This window comes from Notamacropus eugenii, chromosome X (genome assembly GCF_028372415.1).
Source record: "Notamacropus eugenii isolate mMacEug1 chromosome X, mMacEug1.pri_v2, whole genome shotgun sequence".
In the NCBI taxonomy this organism is placed as follows: Eukaryota; Metazoa; Chordata; class Mammalia; order Diprotodontia; family Macropodidae; genus Notamacropus; species Notamacropus eugenii.
The window spans coordinates 52934328-52954432 of record NC_092879.1 but is presented as its reverse complement, the minus strand read 5'-3'; the positions used below and the strand labels follow the sequence as shown (position 1 = coordinate 52954432).

General features: G+C 42.0%; 1 protein-coding gene and 1 pseudogene across 8 annotated transcripts in view; both read left to right on the top strand.

Moving 5' to 3' along the window:
- Positions 1-20105, top strand: part of ENOX2 (ecto-NOX disulfide-thiol exchanger 2) — a 364798-nt gene that overhangs the window by 83643 nt on the left and 261050 nt on the right. The window lies entirely within an intron of this gene.
- LOC140515759 (E3 ubiquitin-protein ligase Hakai pseudogene) lies at positions 1225-4871 on the top strand (annotated as a pseudogene).

The window sequence follows — 20105 nt, the reverse complement described above, 5'->3', positions numbered from 1 at the left end:
GTCTCATAGCTGTAGTGATCAAGAACTGTGATTATTTGGGCATCTCTGCTAGGACTGTCTCTGTCAGCATCAAAGTAGCTAATAATTTCATGCTTTGACTTGATGATAATTTTATTTGATTAAAGAACCAATAAATGTTATTTTGAACCTGATTCCTACCAACTGAGAACTGCTGGCTGAAGAAGAAATGATGATAACATTGGAGAGAAGGAGCCAGGATTGGTGATGGAATGCTAAGCACATTCTTCCATACATTCTGTATTTCTGGTGAATAGATTTTATAGGGTTCAGAGAAAATATAGGTGGGATTCCATGGGAAGGGAAGGGAAGGGAAGGAAAAGAAAGAAAATAAGCACTGATATAGTTCCTACTAGGTACCAGGTTGCTATGCTAAGTGCTTTTTACAATTTATCTCATTTGATCCTCAACCTGTGAGGTTGGTGCTAGGTTCCCTTTTTACAGTTGAGGAAACTGAGACAAACAGAAGTGACTTGCTCAGGATAAGTGTCTGAGAATGGGCTTGAAATCAGGTGTTCTTGACTCCAGGCCTATTACAGGCTTTATCCACTGTCCCAACTGTCTCATATATGAAAATTAAAGGGTGACTTCAGTCCAGGAAGGATAGGAAACTCTCAAGAATGAAATTCTGAGATTACAAGGAGAAAAAAATTCTGATGAAGCATAAAAAAGGGAGTTGTAGAAAGAAACCAGTTTAGATACACATGGATCTTACTGCCCACCTTAGATTTTTCAAAAGACACATACCAAAGATACAGCTAATAATAATGAATATGAACATACAATGCAGAGAGCCTGAAAGAATAGGCTTAGGAGTTGAGATTGGTGTGGGAAGCTAAGAGGAGAATAAAAGAAGAGAAGGGACCACTGGGTGGTAATTGATGACATTAAGGGGATGAAGTTTCATTTGCCAAGGGGAATATTTTTGGGAGAGAGGTATCATGATGCAGTGAAAAGAGGTGGATTCACAGGTCCTGCTGTCTGCTGCCTAGGGGACCTCAGGCAAGTGATTTTACCTCTTTGGGTCTTGCCTTCCTCATACACTTCAAGTGAGGATCTCAAAGTCTTTCTAGTTTTAAATGTTTGATATTTGACCTTTGGATTGCAAAGTCAGAACAAAATAAATGGCTGGTGAGGAGTTGAACCCTAAGATTACTAGGGAGATGGTAAGAAAATACCCTGCTGCCCTTGCTTGATAAGGCCCAGATGAGCTTTCTGGCTGTCACTGGTAAGTAACCTTTGAAAAATCAAAGAAAATGGAAAAGGTACTGCAAAATTAGAGAGGACCAAATGTTCTGATTTTCCAAACAGGAAGTTTGTAGAATCTGACAAATGTAGGATAGTGAGCCTGACATTGATTTCCTGGTAAAATTCTAAAATGTATTATTAAAAAGACATTAGCAGACGTGGATATACCAAAATGGGGATCCCTGCGATGTCATTAAGAAGAGGACAGGAGAGTGTGGTCAGGATCCAAGATCCTGTGCTGGAAGAGCAACCCCATCATTTTGTTGTTGAGGAGACTGAGTGAAGCAGTGCATTTGACTATTGCTCTCCTACTCTTTACTGATGAGATGGAAAAAACATGGCCTAGGTGGATTTATAACTGATTCGTCGGGATCTATTCTCTCGGGCCAGAAGGAGAGGGCTATTTGTCTCTGTAGCTTTCCTGTACCTAGGGGGCGCTCTGTTGGCCCTCTACCACGTGACTGTCTTTGCCTGCGTTTCTTTCTCTAGCCCATCCCCCATCCCAAACTGCTTGGAACTTTCTCGCCCCAGCGGCCCCTGCGCAAGCCTCACGTGACTCATTTCCACCAACTGGGCTCGGTTGAAGTTGAAGCGCAGGCGCAGTGCCACTGTTAGGTCGGGCGTTGCCTTCTTCTGCTCCCACAGTGCACCTTGAGTGGAAGCGTGGACGACGACGACGACGGCGAGGACGACGGCGAGGACAGCGACCGTGAATGATTTTCAAAGACAAATCCCTGTGGAGCCAAACTCCAAGCAGATAGAAAAAAGCAAACCTGCCCCAGGAACTACAGGTACTGAGAACATGATGCCTTCCACCACACAACCTGGTGACGAAGATGAATGTGATAATGAAGTAGAAAGATGTGGACTGTTGAGAGATCAACCCAGATTCTCCCACAGTATTTTTTGGGACTTGGAGATAAACATGTTAGGTATAAAGGATGATACTCCAATCCATTTCTGTGATAAATGTGACTTACCTATTAAAATTTATAGGCGCATGATACCGTGCAAGCATGCTTTTTGCTCTGACTGTGCCATTTTGCCTAGGAAAGGAGAAGACAGAGTATGCCCAGGCTGTAATAACCCTGTGCAGAGAATTCAGCAGTATAAGCAGGGTTCTATCTTCATGTGCAACTTAGTTCAACGGTGTAAGAGAACCTACTTGTCCCAAAGAGACTTAGAGGCTCACATCAACCTTCGTCATTTGAGAACTGTAACATCTGGTACTCAAACTCTAATCAAAAATGTTCCTCTTCCTATTGGCCCACCACCAGCCAAGATGCCTGATGATTTTACAATGCCTTAGATGGTCATCAAATAAGCCATATTCAACCAGAGCAGCACATCAGGATGCCATCATCTCCTTTATAGCATCTACCACATGAGGGAACTGGGGCCACTTCTGCAGAGTTATCAATGCCTCAACCTTCACCCTCATCTCATCACGTCAGACAGGAATCCCTTCAATTTTCAACAAGAAACTGTAGCAATCTAATAACTGTTCCTATTAAGGATGATTCACATTCACATGCCAAAAAACTAAGACATCATCCTCATGAGATTATACCTGCATGGCAACTATGGACCACCACCAATTCCTTCTCCTTCAACACCACCTCCTGCACTACCAGTAAGCCATCCAATGCAACATCCTTCCCAGGCAGCAGATACATCACTTGTTTATAGCCAAGCTCCTCCTCCACCAGTGACCTCTGTTCTCCCATCAGATCCTCTACCTTTGGGAAATATCGTTGGCCAAATGTCACCATATGTGAGTCATCCTCCACCAGGACCCCCTCAACATGATGATTTTTCTGTAAATGTCCTTGGATCTCAACACAGTTATCCCAACTCTTGGCTAAAGTTTACTGAAGATCAAGGAATTCTTAGCCCTCCACTCACACAGCCAGTTGGAATGACATCTGGTATGTGGCCTGCACCGATAGGGCTACCTTCACCTCCACCAATGCAGGATCCATCTCAAGAACTACATCAAGCGTATCAGACAAGATATAGTCCAAAATACCAATGAATGGACTATGAAGATACACTGGGAAGGAGTCTGGAACTGGAACTGAACTGAAGATGCAGTGGAGTTTGAGGGTACCACTGAATTGTAGATAAAATGGGGGTTGGGGGTGGAACTGAACTGAAGGTATCTTAATAAGGGTTGGGGTGGGAGGGGCTTTTAGCCTTTTGATGAATTTGGAGGGAGGATATGCCCTTCATACAGAAGTAGCTGTGAAACACTCTTAGGGTCTTTTATCTTAAAATGCTTTTTAGGCCTTTACCTTAGGACTGTTCCTAGTCTGATAAATTGCCTCAGAGTTGATTGTTTTATAATATTATTTTCTGGGGGGAAGAAAATCAACATTTTATCACTTCTAGAAGTATTGTTTTTATTAAATCCTATATTTAGTTTTTCTTGTGATACATTTTGTTAACCTGTGTAAAATAACAGCATTTCATTATGTTTGGTTAAAAAAAAAAACCCAAACCAAAAAAAACCCCCAAAATTTAAAAAACAAAGAAAAAAAGAAAAAACAAACAAAAACAAACAAAAAACAAAATAAACAAAAAAGAAAAAAAGAAAAAACAAACAAAAACAAACAAAAACCAAAATAAACAAAAAAAGAAAAAAGAAAAAACAAACAAAAACAAACAAAAAACAAAATAAACAAAAAAAGAAATAAAGAAGAAAAAACTAACAAAAAAACAAATAAAGAAAAAAAGAACCACCTAGCCTGATCCAAAGAGTAGTCAGTAGTAGTTCAGTGTTCATTGAAAAGCACTCTCTAGTGGACCAACCCAGGAATCTGTTCTTGGGGTTTTGGGGTTTTTTTTTTAACATTTTGAACAAATGACGACTTAAAGGTAAAGACAATGCTCATCAGATTTGCAGGTAATGTGTTTTCCCTCAAAAAGCAGAGAGAGAGAGAGTTGAACAGGTTGGATGATGAGAGTTAGAATCTAAAAACGTCTTGACTGGTTAGAATGTTGGGATGAATGTAATAAAATGAGCTATTGTAGGGATACATCCAACATTTTCACTTGGCTTCAAAAATCAGCTTGACAGATAGGAGATGCAGGTGTGAGAGTATAAATCTGAAGATAGTCTGGGTGTTTCAGTGGACTAAAAGTGCCACCAATATGAATCACCAGTATGATGAGGCAGGTTCCCCACCCCCACCCCCAATCTCCTCTGATTTGAGATTGCATTAAGACAAGCATAAGCTAAGAAGGTGATGGATATCTATCTGCTGCCTTCTCCATAGGTGAGGGCCTCACATGGCCTACTTTCTCTCAGCCCTCACCCTTCCCTGTAATGTTACAAACCAAAATACTTTTCCTTAGCCACCACTTGCCTATATGTGTCATCTTTCCCTATTAGTATGTTAAATAATGGACAGGGAGTATTTTCAATTGGTATATAGTAAGGATATAATAAATGTTTTTAATTGATTGATTGACAAAATAATTTCTGTGTATCCCTCTGTTGAATGTCACCCAAATGCTTTCCACCATCCTTCCCCTACTTCCCCTGGTTCCTGTATTTCCTTACATGAATATACCTCACCAATAAAGAGTACTACCCTGCTCAACCACCTTTGTCCTGTCTTGTTTCTTTTAAATGCGGTATACTCATCCAGGGCCTTATTCTATTCATGAGTTTTGTGTCCCACCAAGCCTCAGTGACATTAAACTGCCCCCTTGCATTAGGGCTGTTAGGTCCTCTTGCTTCTTGCCTAAACTTTGGGCTTCTGTGTAAAGAAATTTATGACTCTGGGTCTCAGGAAAGGCTCTTTCCTTGGATTTTTGTCTCCTGTGAATTTCAGACTATCTTAAATGGAATTATGTAATTAATTAATGGAACCCTGGCTGATATTTCAATGACTTTTAGCTTATTGGTTCAATTCTATCACATTTTGAAGGATTTTTTTCATGGTTAGGGATAAAAATTAAACATTTATTCAAAAGCATTTAAGTGCCTACGATGCACACTGTTCTGGCTTAGTACTGAGTCAGATTGAGGGACAAACAAAACAATAGTCACTATGCTATATGGACTAAAAATCCTTTTGAGTATTTCATTTAAAAAATCTTTGCTGAGCCCACCACTTGATGCAGCAATCCAGGGCTCCTTGACAATTCAGCATATTTGGGCAGCTTTCAAAGCCTTAGTGCCTTGGGTTGCTGGAAGGTAGGAGATGTTCAGATCTTTTTGCAGCCTTCTTAGCCTTTAAGGTCTTGCACTTGACTTCTGTCTTGGGGAGGCAGTGACAACCATTTCCTTCTTTGCCTTCGATACCATCTTGGGGGTGGGGCAGGAAACCAGGCTGCTTTTTAATGTGCACTTTGAGCAATTGTAATGGAGGTTTTGCCAGCTATGTCCCAATCTCAGCTCTGTACCTTTGGCTGGCTGGTCTTCCATTAGATGAATGCCTTCTGTTGCCCTCATTCCTACCATTTTCTGGTGAGGATCTGTATTTTCCTTCCTGGGGAGGGCCTTTTTTGGTCACTGCCTCTAGACATCTTGTCCAGAATGGTTTAAGCTCTAGCGTTCCATGGATGCTCCAATGTCTGGGTCCCAGTGTTCCATGGATGCCACAGCTCCAGAGTGGCTTGTAGCAGTAGTGGGGCTACTGCTAATTCTGTGAGCAGGAGACAGCAGGACTGAAAGGATTGGTTTTGTTTAGTTTTGTGGTTTATTCTAGCTCTGGGGCACTTTCTGAGTCCTTTAATTTAGGACCTTGATCTTAAGGAAAGGTTGGGGGTGAAGAATTTAGACTTGACAGCTCCAAGCTGCTAACTCCCTCTTCCATTCCCCCTAGTCCCTGGTGGACAAAGGTTGAGCCTCTGTTTTTTTAAAAAAAATAGCTATTAAGTTGAAAGTCTTTGATTCTTATACAGGGTAGTTTGACCATTTCCCATTGCCCTTTCTGTGTGGTTCCCTTGGCATTGGGGGCTAGAGCTGTCATTTGCAGTACTTGGGAATCTTAGTGCACTAATTCAGTATAGCAAAAACAGCACTGGCCTGGTAAGATCTGGGTTCCAGTCCTGTTTCACTTACTAGCTATGTGACCCTGGGCAATATACTTTAAATCAGTGCAATGGGCCTTTATTAAAGCACCTTCTATGTGTATATCCCTTCCTCTATCTGGGCCCCTGCTTCCTCATCTAGAAAATATGGGAGCTGGACAAGATACTATCTCTGATCTCTTCCAGTTGTGGTCTATGTATATGTTTAGTAATAGGTGTTTGATTCCAGTTTGAAGTCTCTGTAGAAGATACTATTTCTGTAGGTTTAGACCTGATCCCACAGGTCTTCAGCTCAGTAATGTTCAGTAGCTCCCTTTTGCTTATGGAGTAGCTCATACCCCTTTGCCTGGCATTCAAGACCTTCCATGATGCCCCGGTTCCACCCATCTGTCCCAGTCTTCTCTCACTTTCATCTCCTTTGCCTTCCTCTTTGGCACTGACCCAGCTGGCTAGCTTTCATTCTTGCCAACACATGGCACTGGTTCAGTTTCATGACTTTGTTCTCTCTGTCCATTTCCTGTGCCTGGCATATATCCATTCCTATTGTTTGACTGGCAGACCTTACCCATCTTTTAAATCCAATCTTCTCCAGGACTCCTTCTCTTACACCCACCAGCCCCATATCAATGATGACCTTCCCCTTCCAACTGTCACCCTTATCCTAGGATGTTATATGCTGTAATATCTGTGCTTATAATGATATCTTACCTGCTTCCTAGATGGTAAGCCCCATGAGAGAAGGAGCCGAAGTTCATCTAACTTTTGTTTCTTCTGCAGTGCCTAGCACTATAACGTATACATAGTAGAGACTTCATTGCTGATGCAGTTGAATTTGATGCTGTTAACTCTTGGAGGATTGGAACTTCAGTTTTTATAATCAGTTCTTTTATTATACCAAACTCTCATTATTGGTAAGTTGTAATTCTTATGGCCAAGAGGGAGAACAGGTACCATTTTTCTGTTTCTAGCTAAGCAAATCATTTTTAAGGGGGAGGAGGGTAAGGGCTTGAGAGTAGATGCTTGTGGCCTAGGAAACTGTCTGTAAGAGGCATCCACCTTTGGTTTTCTCAGTTCAAAAGTTGACTTTGAATCATAGCTCTAGAGCTGGTAAAGATGAAGAAACTAAGTCCCAGGGAGGTAAAGGGACTTGCCCAAGAACACGTATAAGATCATCTATCTAGAGGTAGAAGGGGAAGCTACCTCGCCCCACTCCAATAAGGAAACAGGCCTAGAGAAGTAAAATGACTTAGGATCCGAGGGTCTTAACTCTAGAGCTGGAAGGGGACTTAGAGGCCACCTGATCCAACCCTGTCATTTTACAGAAGAAGAAACTGAGACCCAGGGAGGGAAAGTGACCTGTCCAAGATAACTTAGTATGTATCAAAGGTAAGATCTGAACCTAGGTTCTCTGTCTCCAAATCCCTTGTTTCTCAACCCTGAATTTCAGTGACAGCCTGAACTTGATCAGAGTAACTTTTATCTTCTCAGCCATTTCTGTCTTGGCCATTATAATATAAGATTATAGTTTGCACTTACATCATCAATCAATAAACATTTATTGATTCATACTTTCCCTCTTTGTAGCTAAAAGCCATATTACAGTCCCTGATCTAGCAATGTTTTGTTCTTTATTTAGGATTTAGGCCTGTTGATATGAAGTAGGAACTTCAGGAAGATAGATGTCTACATGCAGAGACCAGAAGAAGAGACAACTTTTTTCTGAGCTTTGTTTCTTTGTTTCCTCTGGGTTTTCTACCTTATGACCTTGCCTAAGGGTCATCCAATAGCCATGGCTGTGCTAATGCAGTAAATTGACAATTCAGCTCTGAATGTGAAGCACATCTGTCACAAATGGAATTATTTCCTTTGCAGTAGAATAATGCATTATTATATGTGGAATTTTAAAAATATTGTATTATAGGCATATGCTTCCAGTTCCACACATAACTAAGAATTGCGTGGTATATATTAATATATTAATATACATTACATATATTAATATACATAAAAGTCCAAGGACAAACTCCAAGGTTCTTTTAGAAGAATATGGCTATTTAGAGTTATTTATTTATTCATGGTTTCAAAGATTTTCAGGCTAATTCTTTTTAGGAGAGTGAGTGTGTGTGAGTGTGTGCATGTGTGTCCATGTATATGCACATTGTGCATGCGTGTGCATGCGCGTGTGTGTATGTATTGGTTGGGGGAGAAACCTCATTCTACCTCAGACTGTAGAATGCATTGCTCACCTCCCTTGTACCTTTCCCCCAGAGATTCAGGCCCACAATGAGAGAATGTTATGATGTGATCTCAAAGAGCAGACCATAGAGGTATTGGGGTGCAGTGATCAAAGCACTAGACTGAGGGACTGAGGACCTGACTGTGATTCCTAGCTTGTTATACTAGCTGTATGGCACTTCCCCTTCCTGCACCTCAGTTTTCCCAGCTGCTGGAAAAATGAGGATATTAGGCATGATAGGCCCTAAGGCTCCTTCCACCTCGAAATCTCTTGCTTGAAAGAACTGCATATTTCATTTGTTTTTGTTTTTCCAAAGGTTCTGCCCTAATAACCTTAATTAATTAATTGATGATTAACCTCTCATTTTCTTCCTTCTTACCCTTTCCTTCCATTTTTCGTCAGAATTTATATAGATAATAATGGATGGGGTAGGGAGGGGGGAAAGGTCTTTGCTTCTTATCTCTCAGGAATGGCTCCTGGAGAAATAGCCAGGCTGTTGTGCATCAAAATCCCACCCTGACCTGCAGTATGGGGGCTGAGATGGCTATGGACTTGTTTCAAGCACATAGATCATTCAGTGCAGGAGTTTCATATTGGAAACTTTGTCAACAGAGGAGAAAGAGGGCTGTTGTGGCTGAGAGAAGCTTTGCCTTCGTTATCAACCAAAGATGTTGGGAGCTGGGAATTGTTCCCTTTGACCATCTGCTTGGTCCCCCAGGGCCCAGGCCCAGGTTGGGCCTTGCACTCTGCTTTTCCCAGGGTTGTTTAGTTGGCAGTGTTGCCTTTGCAGCCTCCACAGCACCAGAAGCAGCAGCATTTGGAAAGCTAGCTCTTCTTCCCTCTTCTGGTCCAGGGACTGCCAACTCACTGCCAGGAAGGTATTTATGAAACTCCCCTTGTCAAGTTTCCATCTTCTTTCAACCTGAGACCTTGAGACCCCTGTGATGTTTCCTTTCTCTTCCTGATTGTTTAGTCACCCCCAAATATATGGAGGGGCTAGGGTTTAGCCTCATGAAGCTGTGCCACCTTGGACTGAACATAAAGGCTGCAATTGGGATCAGGAAAAACTGTGTCTGACGCCCCCTCCAGATAATTTACCTACTGGGTGGCCCTGGACAAATCTGGTGACCTCTCTAGGCCTCAGTTCCCTCATTGGTAAAATGGGGAGAATAAGATCACCTACCACCCAGTCATTGTGAAGATCAAATAAGACAATACTGTACAAAGTGCTTTATGATCCTTAAAGTTCTTGTACAGCCCGTCCCAAAATTTGTAGTGCAGTTTTTGGAACACTCTGTATAGATGTTAGCTATTTTTATTATAGTTATTGCTCTCTCTGAGCCTCAGGGCCTGATAAGAACTTGCAATTGCAAAGTTTACAGATCAGTTTCCTCCCTACAACCTTGAGTTCTCACACCTCTGTACCTTTGCACTGTTGTTTCCCATGACTATCCTTCCTCTCTCTCTTCACACTCCCCCACCCCACCCCCCGTGGAATTCTTGTACTCATCTTTTAAATCCCAACTCAAATATCTCTCTCTTCTGTGATCTCCTCCCCTCTCTTCCTCAGACCTATGCCCTCTTATATGAGAGGTGGTGCAAGTGATTAACCTTGCTATACACATGGGGAAACTGAGGCTCAGAGAAGAAAAGTGATCTGGAAGGATGAGAGACAGGATTGGGACGTGATGCTCTATCCTGTACTCTTTCAGAGACAGTCTACCACCTCTTGATGCCAGGGTCACTCAATCGGTAATGGTAGAGTAGTGGTCCCCAAAGTGTGGTCTCGGTACCCCCCAGGAGTCCCTGAGACCCTTTTAGTAGATCCAAAAGTTCCAAACTGTTTTCATAATAGTACTAAGACATTTTAATTTCTGATATGATAAATATCTATCTATCAATCTATCTCCCACATAAACAAAAGTTCTTGGGGGGTGCTTAACAAATTTTCAGATTATAAAGGAGTCCAAAAAGTTTGAGAAGTGCTATTCAGAGGGCTTCTCCCTACTCTGATACTCTAGGACTTTGCTTTCTTTAGTTTTCTTTTGATGTATATCCTCTGGAACTGTTAAATCAGAGCCGCCAAGGAATTGTATTGACGGAATGAAAATGCTTAGGCAGTCATTTAGTCAGCTAATAAATGCTAGTTAGCTAACTGGCTGATTGGCATCCTCTTTGGACACTGAGTTTGGGGGTCTTTGTAGCCAGATCTCTGGGCTGGTGAGATAGGACCATTAAGGGACCCTCAGATCATCCAGCCCAACTCCATCATCTAAAAATTGGGAAACTGAGGCCCAGAAAAGAGAAGTAATGGGTTTAATTGCTCACAGTGAGTTAGTGGCAGAGCAGCTCTTCTGACTCCTCACCCAGTGTTTGTACAATCCAGTGCTGGAGGTTTCCAATTTTAGGAATGTGGTCCTGAGTCTGCCAATGGGAGGGAACCTATTCTTTGAATTTTATAGACCAAAGTATGTAGGACTTTGTGGCTGGAGGGATTAGAGTGACCTTGCAGTCTGTTCTACAGAGTCCACAACAACAATGAACCTACTAGGTGTAAGGCACTGGGGATGTAATGATGAAAGAGACAGAGTCCTTGTCCCCAGGGAGCTTATAATGGAATAGGTGGCCTATGGAATATTGACAGAATCACTTGATGCAAGATAGAATGTGATCATTACCAGGCCAAGAGAAGGGAAGGAGGAGAGAGCGGGAGCTAATGGGGACCATTGCCAAATCACTGCATCTTTCTGTCTTGGTTTCCTCATTGAGTAGAAAATGTTTGGTAAACCCTAGAGTTGATAGAAGTGAGTGTTCTCTCTGATTTGGGCTGAAACCTTCCCTAGGTGTTATTTTTCTCCCTTAAAGTGTGATCTGGAGAACAAGGACTGTCTTGCTTTTCATTTGTATCACTTAAGAGCACAGTGCTTTGCACAGAGGAAGCACTTAATAAATTCATTCATTCATTTAACATTCATTCACCAAGCATTTAGTATATACCTCTGTGTGTCAGATATCATGCTAGGAGATGGACATCTAAAGGCCCAAATGTAGTGTTACCACTCTCAAATAGTTAATATTCCAATGTGGGGAAGGGGCAGGAATAACATGGACATAGATAAAGAAATACACAATATATAAGAAATCATTTCAAGGAAAGGTACCAGCAACTGTAGGGATCGGGCTTTATGTAGAAGAGCTAAACCTTGAAGGAAATGGGATTCTAAGCAACAGAGGTGAGGAAGGAAGGCATTCCAGGTATGGGGCACAGGCAGTGCAAATGTACAGTGGCTGGGAATAGCAGATAGGTCAATTTGATTGGAATGTAGGATATGTGAAGAAGAGAAAGCTGAAAAGGTAAGTAAGAACCAGATTGTGAAAGGGCTTTAAATGTTAAGGAGCAGCTAGGTAGTACTGCAATGGATAGGGTGCCAGGCCTGGAATCAGCAGGACCTGAGTTCAAATCTAGCTTTAGACACTTACTAGCTCTGTGACCCTGAGCAAGTCACTCACCCTGTTTGCCTCAGTTTCCTCATCTGTAACATGAGTTAGAGAAGGAAATGGCAAACCATTCCAGTATGTTCCTAGAAAACCCCAAATGGGGTCATAAAGCATGACTAAATAACACAATTGAATGTCAGACAAGGAATTTATATCTTGTCTTAGAAGGAGCAGGAAACCAATGGAACTTTAGTGTGCAGGGGAATGACGTGGTCAGACATGTGCTTAAAAATGTCAGTTTGGTGGGTATGTGAAGGATGAATTCAAGAGGCAAGAGACTGGATGCAGGGAGAAAAACTAGGAGGCTACTGAAGTAATTCAGGTAAGTGGTGATAAGGGCCTGAACTAATGTAGTGGGCCTGTGAGTGGAGAGAAAGGGATAGATGGTGGAGGTATTGTGGAAACAGAATGAATGAGACTTGGCAACCAATTGGGTATGAGTGGGGGTGGGGTGAGGGAAAGAAATAGTTGAGATTGATTCTTAGGTCTGGCCTGGATGATCAGAAGGGTGGTAGTGTTGTTGCCAGAAAGAGGTAAGTTTGGAGGGGACGGAGGGTGGGGGTAGGTTTTGAGGGGAAGCTAAGTTCTGTTTAGGATGTGTCATATTTGAGCTACCTGCAGGACATCTACTTCAGAACATGCAGCAGATAGTTGGTGATGTAGGACTGGAGACCCAGAAGGAGACTAGGGTTGATTATATAGATCTGAGAATCATTTCCATAGTAAAAGTCATCGAAACTGTAGGAGCTGATGAGAGAGAGTGTAGAGAGAAGAGAGGCTGGGACAGAGCCTTAGGAAACACTCATATGGTGATGGGATGAAACGTGGAAGGCGATCTAACATAAGAGACTGAGGAGTAGCCACACAGGTAGGAAAAGGACCAAGAGAGTGATGTCTTAAAAAACAAGAAAGAAACTATCCTGAAGGAGAGGGCACTCACTGGTGTCAGGTATTGCAGGAAGCTCATGAAAAACGAGGACTGAGAAAACACCATTGGATTGGGCCATAAAGAGATCACCCCAAGGACTTTGGAGGGAACCGTTTGGTGGAAGTTGGGAGCTAGAACACAAAGGCGGGACAGCGAGGAAGAGTGCTGGCAATTGGCGTAGAAAGCTTATTTTCTCTAATCATAGGCTTGTAGCCTAGATCTTGAGCAGGAAGCAATCATGGCAATGGTATTAGCCATCCTCTTCATTTTACAAAAGAGGAGACAGTTTCAGGAGCACTGAGTTGCAGAGGTGGGATCTGAACTCAGATCCTCTGACTCCAGAGCCAATATTCTCTACGCCACCATGGCTGTTGGTTGTAAAAGGAAAGAAAAATATAAAATAATAATAATAATAGTTAAAATATAAATTTTAAATCAATAGCATCAGGTACTGGGCTAAGTGCTTAACAATTTATTATTATCTCACTTGATCCTCACAGCAACCTTGAGAGGTAGGTACTGTTATTATCCTCATTTTATAGGTGAGGAAACTGAGGCAAAGACTGATTAAATGACTTGCTCAGGGTCCCACAACTAGTGAGTATCTGAGGACAGGTTTGAACTCAGGCTTTTCTGATTCTAGGCCCAGCTCTCTATCTATCCAGCCACCTTTGTTGTTATTTAGTCTTTTTTTGACTCACGTCCCACTCTCTATGACGTCATTTGAGGTTTTCCTGGCAAAAATATTGGAGTGATTTTCCATTTCCTCCTCCAGCTCATTTGACATATGAAGAAACTGAGGCCAACAGGGTGAAGTGACTTGTGCAGGGTCATATAGCTAATAAATGTCTGGGGTCATATTTGGACTCAGGAAACTGAGTCTTCCTGACTCCTAGCCTGATACTGTCCACTGTGCCACCTAGCTGCCTAGAGTGATAATTTGAGGCAGTGATAGGCTTTAGTGAAGGTTTTGGATGAATAGAAGGTGCCTTGGCTGTAACCATGGGGAATTCAGCAAACACTGAGGACTAGCTGTGTAGTGGTGCTTAATCAATATTTGTTGAATGAAAGGTGCGGAGCAGTGTAGCGGGAGCAGATACCCACTGGAAATAAGACATCATTCACACCCTCCAGGGTCTTCTTGTCTAGTAAGGAGATATACATTACCTTCATTGAAGGGGCAAGAAGGAAAGGAGACTGAGAAAACATTCTCACAGAGAGGCAAGTGAAATAGTTTTCATGCAAATACAATCATCTTAGCTTTGGTTCTCCTGCTAATTAAAAAACTGTACTGGGAGCAATTGGGCCTTTCCCGGATTGGCCATGGCCTCAGCCTGATATTGATCAGTGGGGCAGTGTGGTTTAAAGTCCCTCTGTTCTGTAGCTTTCCTTTAAATAGGCTTCAGATGTCTATGTACTAGGCCCCCAGATGCCTCAGGCAGTTTTCAATGAGCATGATGGGTACACTTTAGCCTAGCCTGTCTGAGGAAGAGAAGGGAACCAAGGCTAACTCTAGCCCTTGATTGATTGAGGAGGCGGCTTTGGAATACCCAGTTTAGCAATTCTAAGGGCTTTGTGTCTGGACGTGTGAACCTTAGTTAAGCTTTGTCCTAGGTTTTTCGAAGCAGCTGGGGCTTTGGGTCTAGGAAGACATTAATTTGTGTCTCCAGGGGCTGTACATAAATCGTGATGCTGAAAAAAGGATTTTTCTTTTTCCATTCAGAGCCCAGTGGGGAGGGGAGGGCAGGCAGGGAGCGGGTCTGTTTCTTTGTGTGCCTCCCAGCTCCCCATTACAGTTTAATTGACAAGAAGGAGAGCATTGTGTGGCCTATTACTGAATTCGAGATGCGCCATTTGTTTGCATGGCATGTTCTTGCAATCAGCACCTTACTTCTTGAAAAAGCTTCTCATTTCTATGCCAGGTTGATGCAAATGTCATAGTTGCAGGAGATATCAACCTAAAGCTTGAAAAAAATTTTAAATAATTTAGAGTTGCTTTCTTTCTTTCTTACCCATTTACACCATTTCATCCTTTAATCACATTTCAGGTCAACAGGAGAGCTAGCTCAACAATAATATGTCAGACATTTCCTTTGTGCATAGGACTGTGCTGGGGGAGATAACAGAGTCTAAGTAAAGCATAATTCTTGCTCTCAAGGAGCCAATAGTATAGTATTAATTGGGTAACAGTCTAGTTATGTAGTTTTCTAGAAATAGCGCTATTTCTCTGCCCTTTGGCCATGGAAGGAATTCTTAGTGTCATGATAGAGTGGCATAAGTAGTGAAGTAGATGGCAAAAGACCGAATCCTATCCCTTCCCCTTATTAGCTGTGTGATCTTGGGAAAGTCCCTTCCCTATTTTGCTCCCCAGTTTCCTCCTCCGTAAAATTGGGGGAGGGGGTTGGACCAAATGACTTCTAAGATCCATTAGCATTCTGCAAAAGCTGGCATATTATATTGAGAAGTCAGCTCCGTGGTCCTACATTGGGTACATCCTTTTGCCAAAGAGCTATTAAGTTTCTACTTTATGTGCTAGGCATTGGGGGCTGGGGTAGGATAGAAAGATGAATGGGTTAACTCCCTCAAGTAGCTTGGAGTTCTCTGAGGCTAGGGAAGCTACTAGAAAGATAGCAAAAGTAGAACCAAGTGTTCTGGTCTGGTCAGAATCCTCCAATAACAGTGTCAGAGCCAGAAGGGATCTTTGTGATCATTGAATCCATTCACCTCATTTTATAGAGAAGGGGAGTGGTTGAATCAACAATGCAAGTGAACCAGGACCTGAAATTCCCTGACCGTTGTGGTATCGGGATGAAGGATGCTGTAATGAGTCAAGAGAGTCATGTTCATAAGAGATTTAGAGCTGGAAGGGACCTTTTACAGATGAGGAAAGTGAGGCCCAGAGAGGGGGAGTGACTATTTTCCTCACCCTTCCCCAGCTCCTTTTGGTTGAGGAAGTTCTCTTACAGGCATACCATGTGCCAGTGGATCTGTGGATGTCCCCTCCCAGAATGCAGATCATAGCCCAACAATGCACACCAGATGTGGTGTGACTCTTGTTAATATCCTCCCCTTAGTTCTCTATAGGTGAGGAGGCAGTAGTGGGAGGGAGGAAGAGACGGAGAGAGGGAGGAAGGGAGGGAAGGAAGGTTCTGCCCGTTCGCTGCTGGGGGAGAAGAAGGAGAAGACTTCCCTACGTCCTGTTGACATTTCTTGGACCAATACAACAAACATGGGCTGTCCATTGATTGCCCCTTACTCTCATTACATGACTGCGCCATCATTTTTTCTGGTCGTACATTTCTCTGATGACAGGCTTTACAATGCTTCTCCTATGTAATGGAACTTGTTACAGCCAGCTCATGCCTATCACATAAAATCTAACCAAAGGGCACAGCAACGTAGGGAAGGAGGATTTTTTTCAATTCATCATCTCTCTATCTGACTACTTTTCACTTGGACGGGTGGATCTTCCCAAGGCTTTCGGGTTCTAGCAAATTGGCTCCATATCAAGCAGTACAGTAACTGACTTCCAAAAGAAAAGGTTTAGGTGCATGTTCATTTTTTTTTAGATAGTTGTGTGTATGAGGGGACGGAGTGATATATATCCTTAATCTTCAAGAATGATGTTATACAGAGGAACTACTCTATTCTGTCACAAACTATCCTGTGATGCCATTGCCAAGAAGATGCAGTAATGCACATAGTATACTGTTGTTTCTGTTAGAAGTTATACATCACTTGAAAGACTTGACTGAAGTGCCACCTGCCCCGTGAAACCTTCCTTGACTTTCTTTGGTTTGCCTTTTCCCCATCTCTCATAGGAAAGGTCATTGCTTCCTAGAACCTCACCTAATCAGTTCACTGACTGTGAGCAAGTGATTTTTTTTCTCTGTTTGAGCCTCAATTTCCACATCTGTAGAATGGGGGCAATGCATATACTCTTTATTTCTCAGGATTTTTGTGAGCAGTGATCTCGAAGTGAGAGCTACAGCTGCTGCTACTATGACCACCTCCTCTGTGCTTCTCATGGTCTGTTTTGAAATATGCTTCTTTTCCTCTTCTCCCCCTAACTAGATTGTAGCCTCCTTGAAAGTAAGAGCCATGACATGACTTCTTTAAATTTCCCCTCAGTACCTAGCTCAGTGTTCTACACATAGTAGGCTCTTTTTTTACTTTACAAATTGCTTTAATGTCTGAGTTTTAAAAATTTTTATTTTTATTTTCAGTTCTAAATTTTGCCCCTCACTCTACCCCTACCCCACCCGTTGAGAAGGCATTATACATTGATAACTATTATACATATGAAGTCATGCAAAACATATTTCTGTATTAGCCATGTTCCTGGAGGCAAAAGCTAGAAAAATGAAAGAAGGGAAAAATATGCATCAGTCTGCATCTGAGTCCATCAGTCTCTGTCTGGAGGTGGATAATATTTTGTATCATGACTTCTTTGGTTTTGTGGTAGATCGTTGTATTGATCAGTTACTAAGTCTTTTATTATTGATTAACTTTATTGCTGCTATTGTGAACAATGTGTTGTTCTCCTGGTTCTTTTCACTTTACTCTGCATCCGTTTATATGTTTTCCCAGATTTTCTGAAACCCTTTATCATTACTTACACCACAATAGTATTCCATCACATTCATATACCATAACTTGTTCAGTTATTCCCCAATTGATAGACATTCCCTCAATTTCCAATTTTTTGCAACGACAAAAGATACTACTATAAATATTTTTGTACACGAGTCATTTTCATTTCATCTCCTTGAGGTATAGACCTAGTAGCAGCATTATTGGGTCAAAGCATATGCACAGTTTTATAGTCCTTTGGTTGTAAATTGTTCTCCAGAATGGTTAGACTAATTCACAGACATAGTTCTTAAAATTTTTGTTTTATTTGAAGAGATTATCTGCCCACAATGAGCTTATCCAAGAGAAACCTTCATTATTTATCATGACTACTGTTATTCCTCTGAAAGTGAAAGGCAAGTGAGAGAGTTGTTAATGTACATGTCATTGACAGCAGTGGTGAATTACATATTCTTTAGACACAATTATAGAGTAGCTCTCCCTTTTTCTTTGGGGTTCTTATATATTGACTACAAATTTCTGTAGTTCCCATCAGTATTGCTCATTTTTATATGGCTCATTTCTTCTGAATAGAATATAAGATGAGCCTTAAGACCTCTGATTTTCTCCCTGAAAGTATCTATTGTATGTCATCAATTGAGGATAGTTTTAATAGGCTGTTTCCTGGGAGGGTAAAAAAAAATGTGGCAGGAAAGCTTAGCCAGGAGATCAGCCTGACAGCTGAGGCTCTCTTTCTACAACAGACTTGCAGTTGAAAAAGTGCTGTCTTTAAAAATGCCCAAATTTCAAAAGGAATTAGAACACATAGATGTTAAGAACAGGAAGGGACCTTAGAGGCCATTGTCATCCCTCTCTTCTTACAGTTGAAGAAACTAAGGCTCAGGGAGGCTGTGTCAAGGTCAGGAAGGGCATGAGGTTGGACTTGAACCCAGTTCTTCCTGACTCTAAATCCAATGTCCTGTCTACCACACCACACTCCTCTAGGTTACCACCCCAAGGATCCCACTGGAACATGTTCACTTTCCATTGGTTGGTCCATGTGCTTATCACATGACTGGCTCACCTTCTTTTGTGGTGACTCATTTCTTTAATGACATCCTTTACACCAGGGGTTCTGAACTTTTGTCTCATTCTATGTGCTATATTCCGGTGAAGCCTATGGATCTCTTCTCAGAATCACATTTACAGATTCATCAAATTAAATACCTTACTCCCAAAAAACTACCTACAAGTTAGTGAAAATAAAGATTTAAGTTTTTCCCATCCAAATTCACAGACTCACTGAAATCTATCCATGGACCATATCCATTCCCCCCCCCTTAAAAACCCCTGGTTTACACCATTTTCCCTGCATAATTCTTGTTTGTAATGTGATTCTGCCTGCTCGTTGCCCTTAGAGTGACAGCCCACGTGCCTCTCCTTTGCCTGCCTTCCTGGCGCCCTCTCCTCATTACTCTTCAAGTAATCCTTGCCTTCTGTTCTTCAGAAGCTTCAGATGTTCCAATGCTTCATGACTCACAACCACACAGCAACACACACACACATACAGACACACTGCCTCTGAGTCCCAGGGCCAGTCACTTCACCTCTAAGTGTCCCCGAGTAGCAATCTAAGACTAGGATGTTGTAGAGCAAGTAGTGATTTGCTGTGGTGGAGGGAATTTCCTCACCAGGAGGGCCCTAAAGCAACAAAATCACAAGTCTGGTGCCAAAACAACAAGAGCATGAGGGTGGTGGTTAGTGGTGAAGCTCTGGACTTAGAGGCAAAGGATCTGAGTTCAAGTGTGATTCTACCATTTACCAGCTGTATGACATTAGGAAAGTCACCCTTTCTAAACTTCAGTTTCCACATTTGTAAGATGAGGATATTATTTGCTCTGCTTGCCTCATAGTATTGTTGTGAGGAAAGTATTTTGTCTATCTTACTATGTCAAAGAAAAGTAAAATGGTACTAGTATTGTTTTGAAGCAGTAAGCTTCCCCAAGCCCATTCCCCACTCTTTTTAGGGGATCACTCTGGTCTCTACTCTGAAGATTTCTTTGCTTCTCCACCACCTTTTCCTCCAGGGTACATGTCTCTGGAGCTCTGGGCTTGTGGTGCCCAGCCTGCATTTTTACTTGTTGACACCAGTTACTGTTTGACCTTGAGCAAGGTACTTAACCCTATAAGATAGGAACTCTATACTTTGCAAATGAAGAAACTGAGACTCCTGAAGAGGAAGTGACTTGCTTCTGGTTACGTGATTAGTGTCCAGGTCAGGTGTTCTACCTCCAAGTGCTGTGTGTTTTTTGGGGGGAGGTTTCTTATTCTAGTAGCTATTGTATGTCTTCTTCCTGAAGTACTCTTTGGCATTTGAATGCCATTCAGAGCTCCATAAATGGTGATTCTGTTTGTAGGAAACTATATTCGTGATAGCTTATATCCTACAGGGATTTAAGGTTCAGAAAGCTCTGGCCTTACCCAGTGACCCCAGGATGTAAGATGTTCCAGTATTATTACCCCCATTTTTATAGCCAACAAAATTAAGGTCCGGAGAGCCAA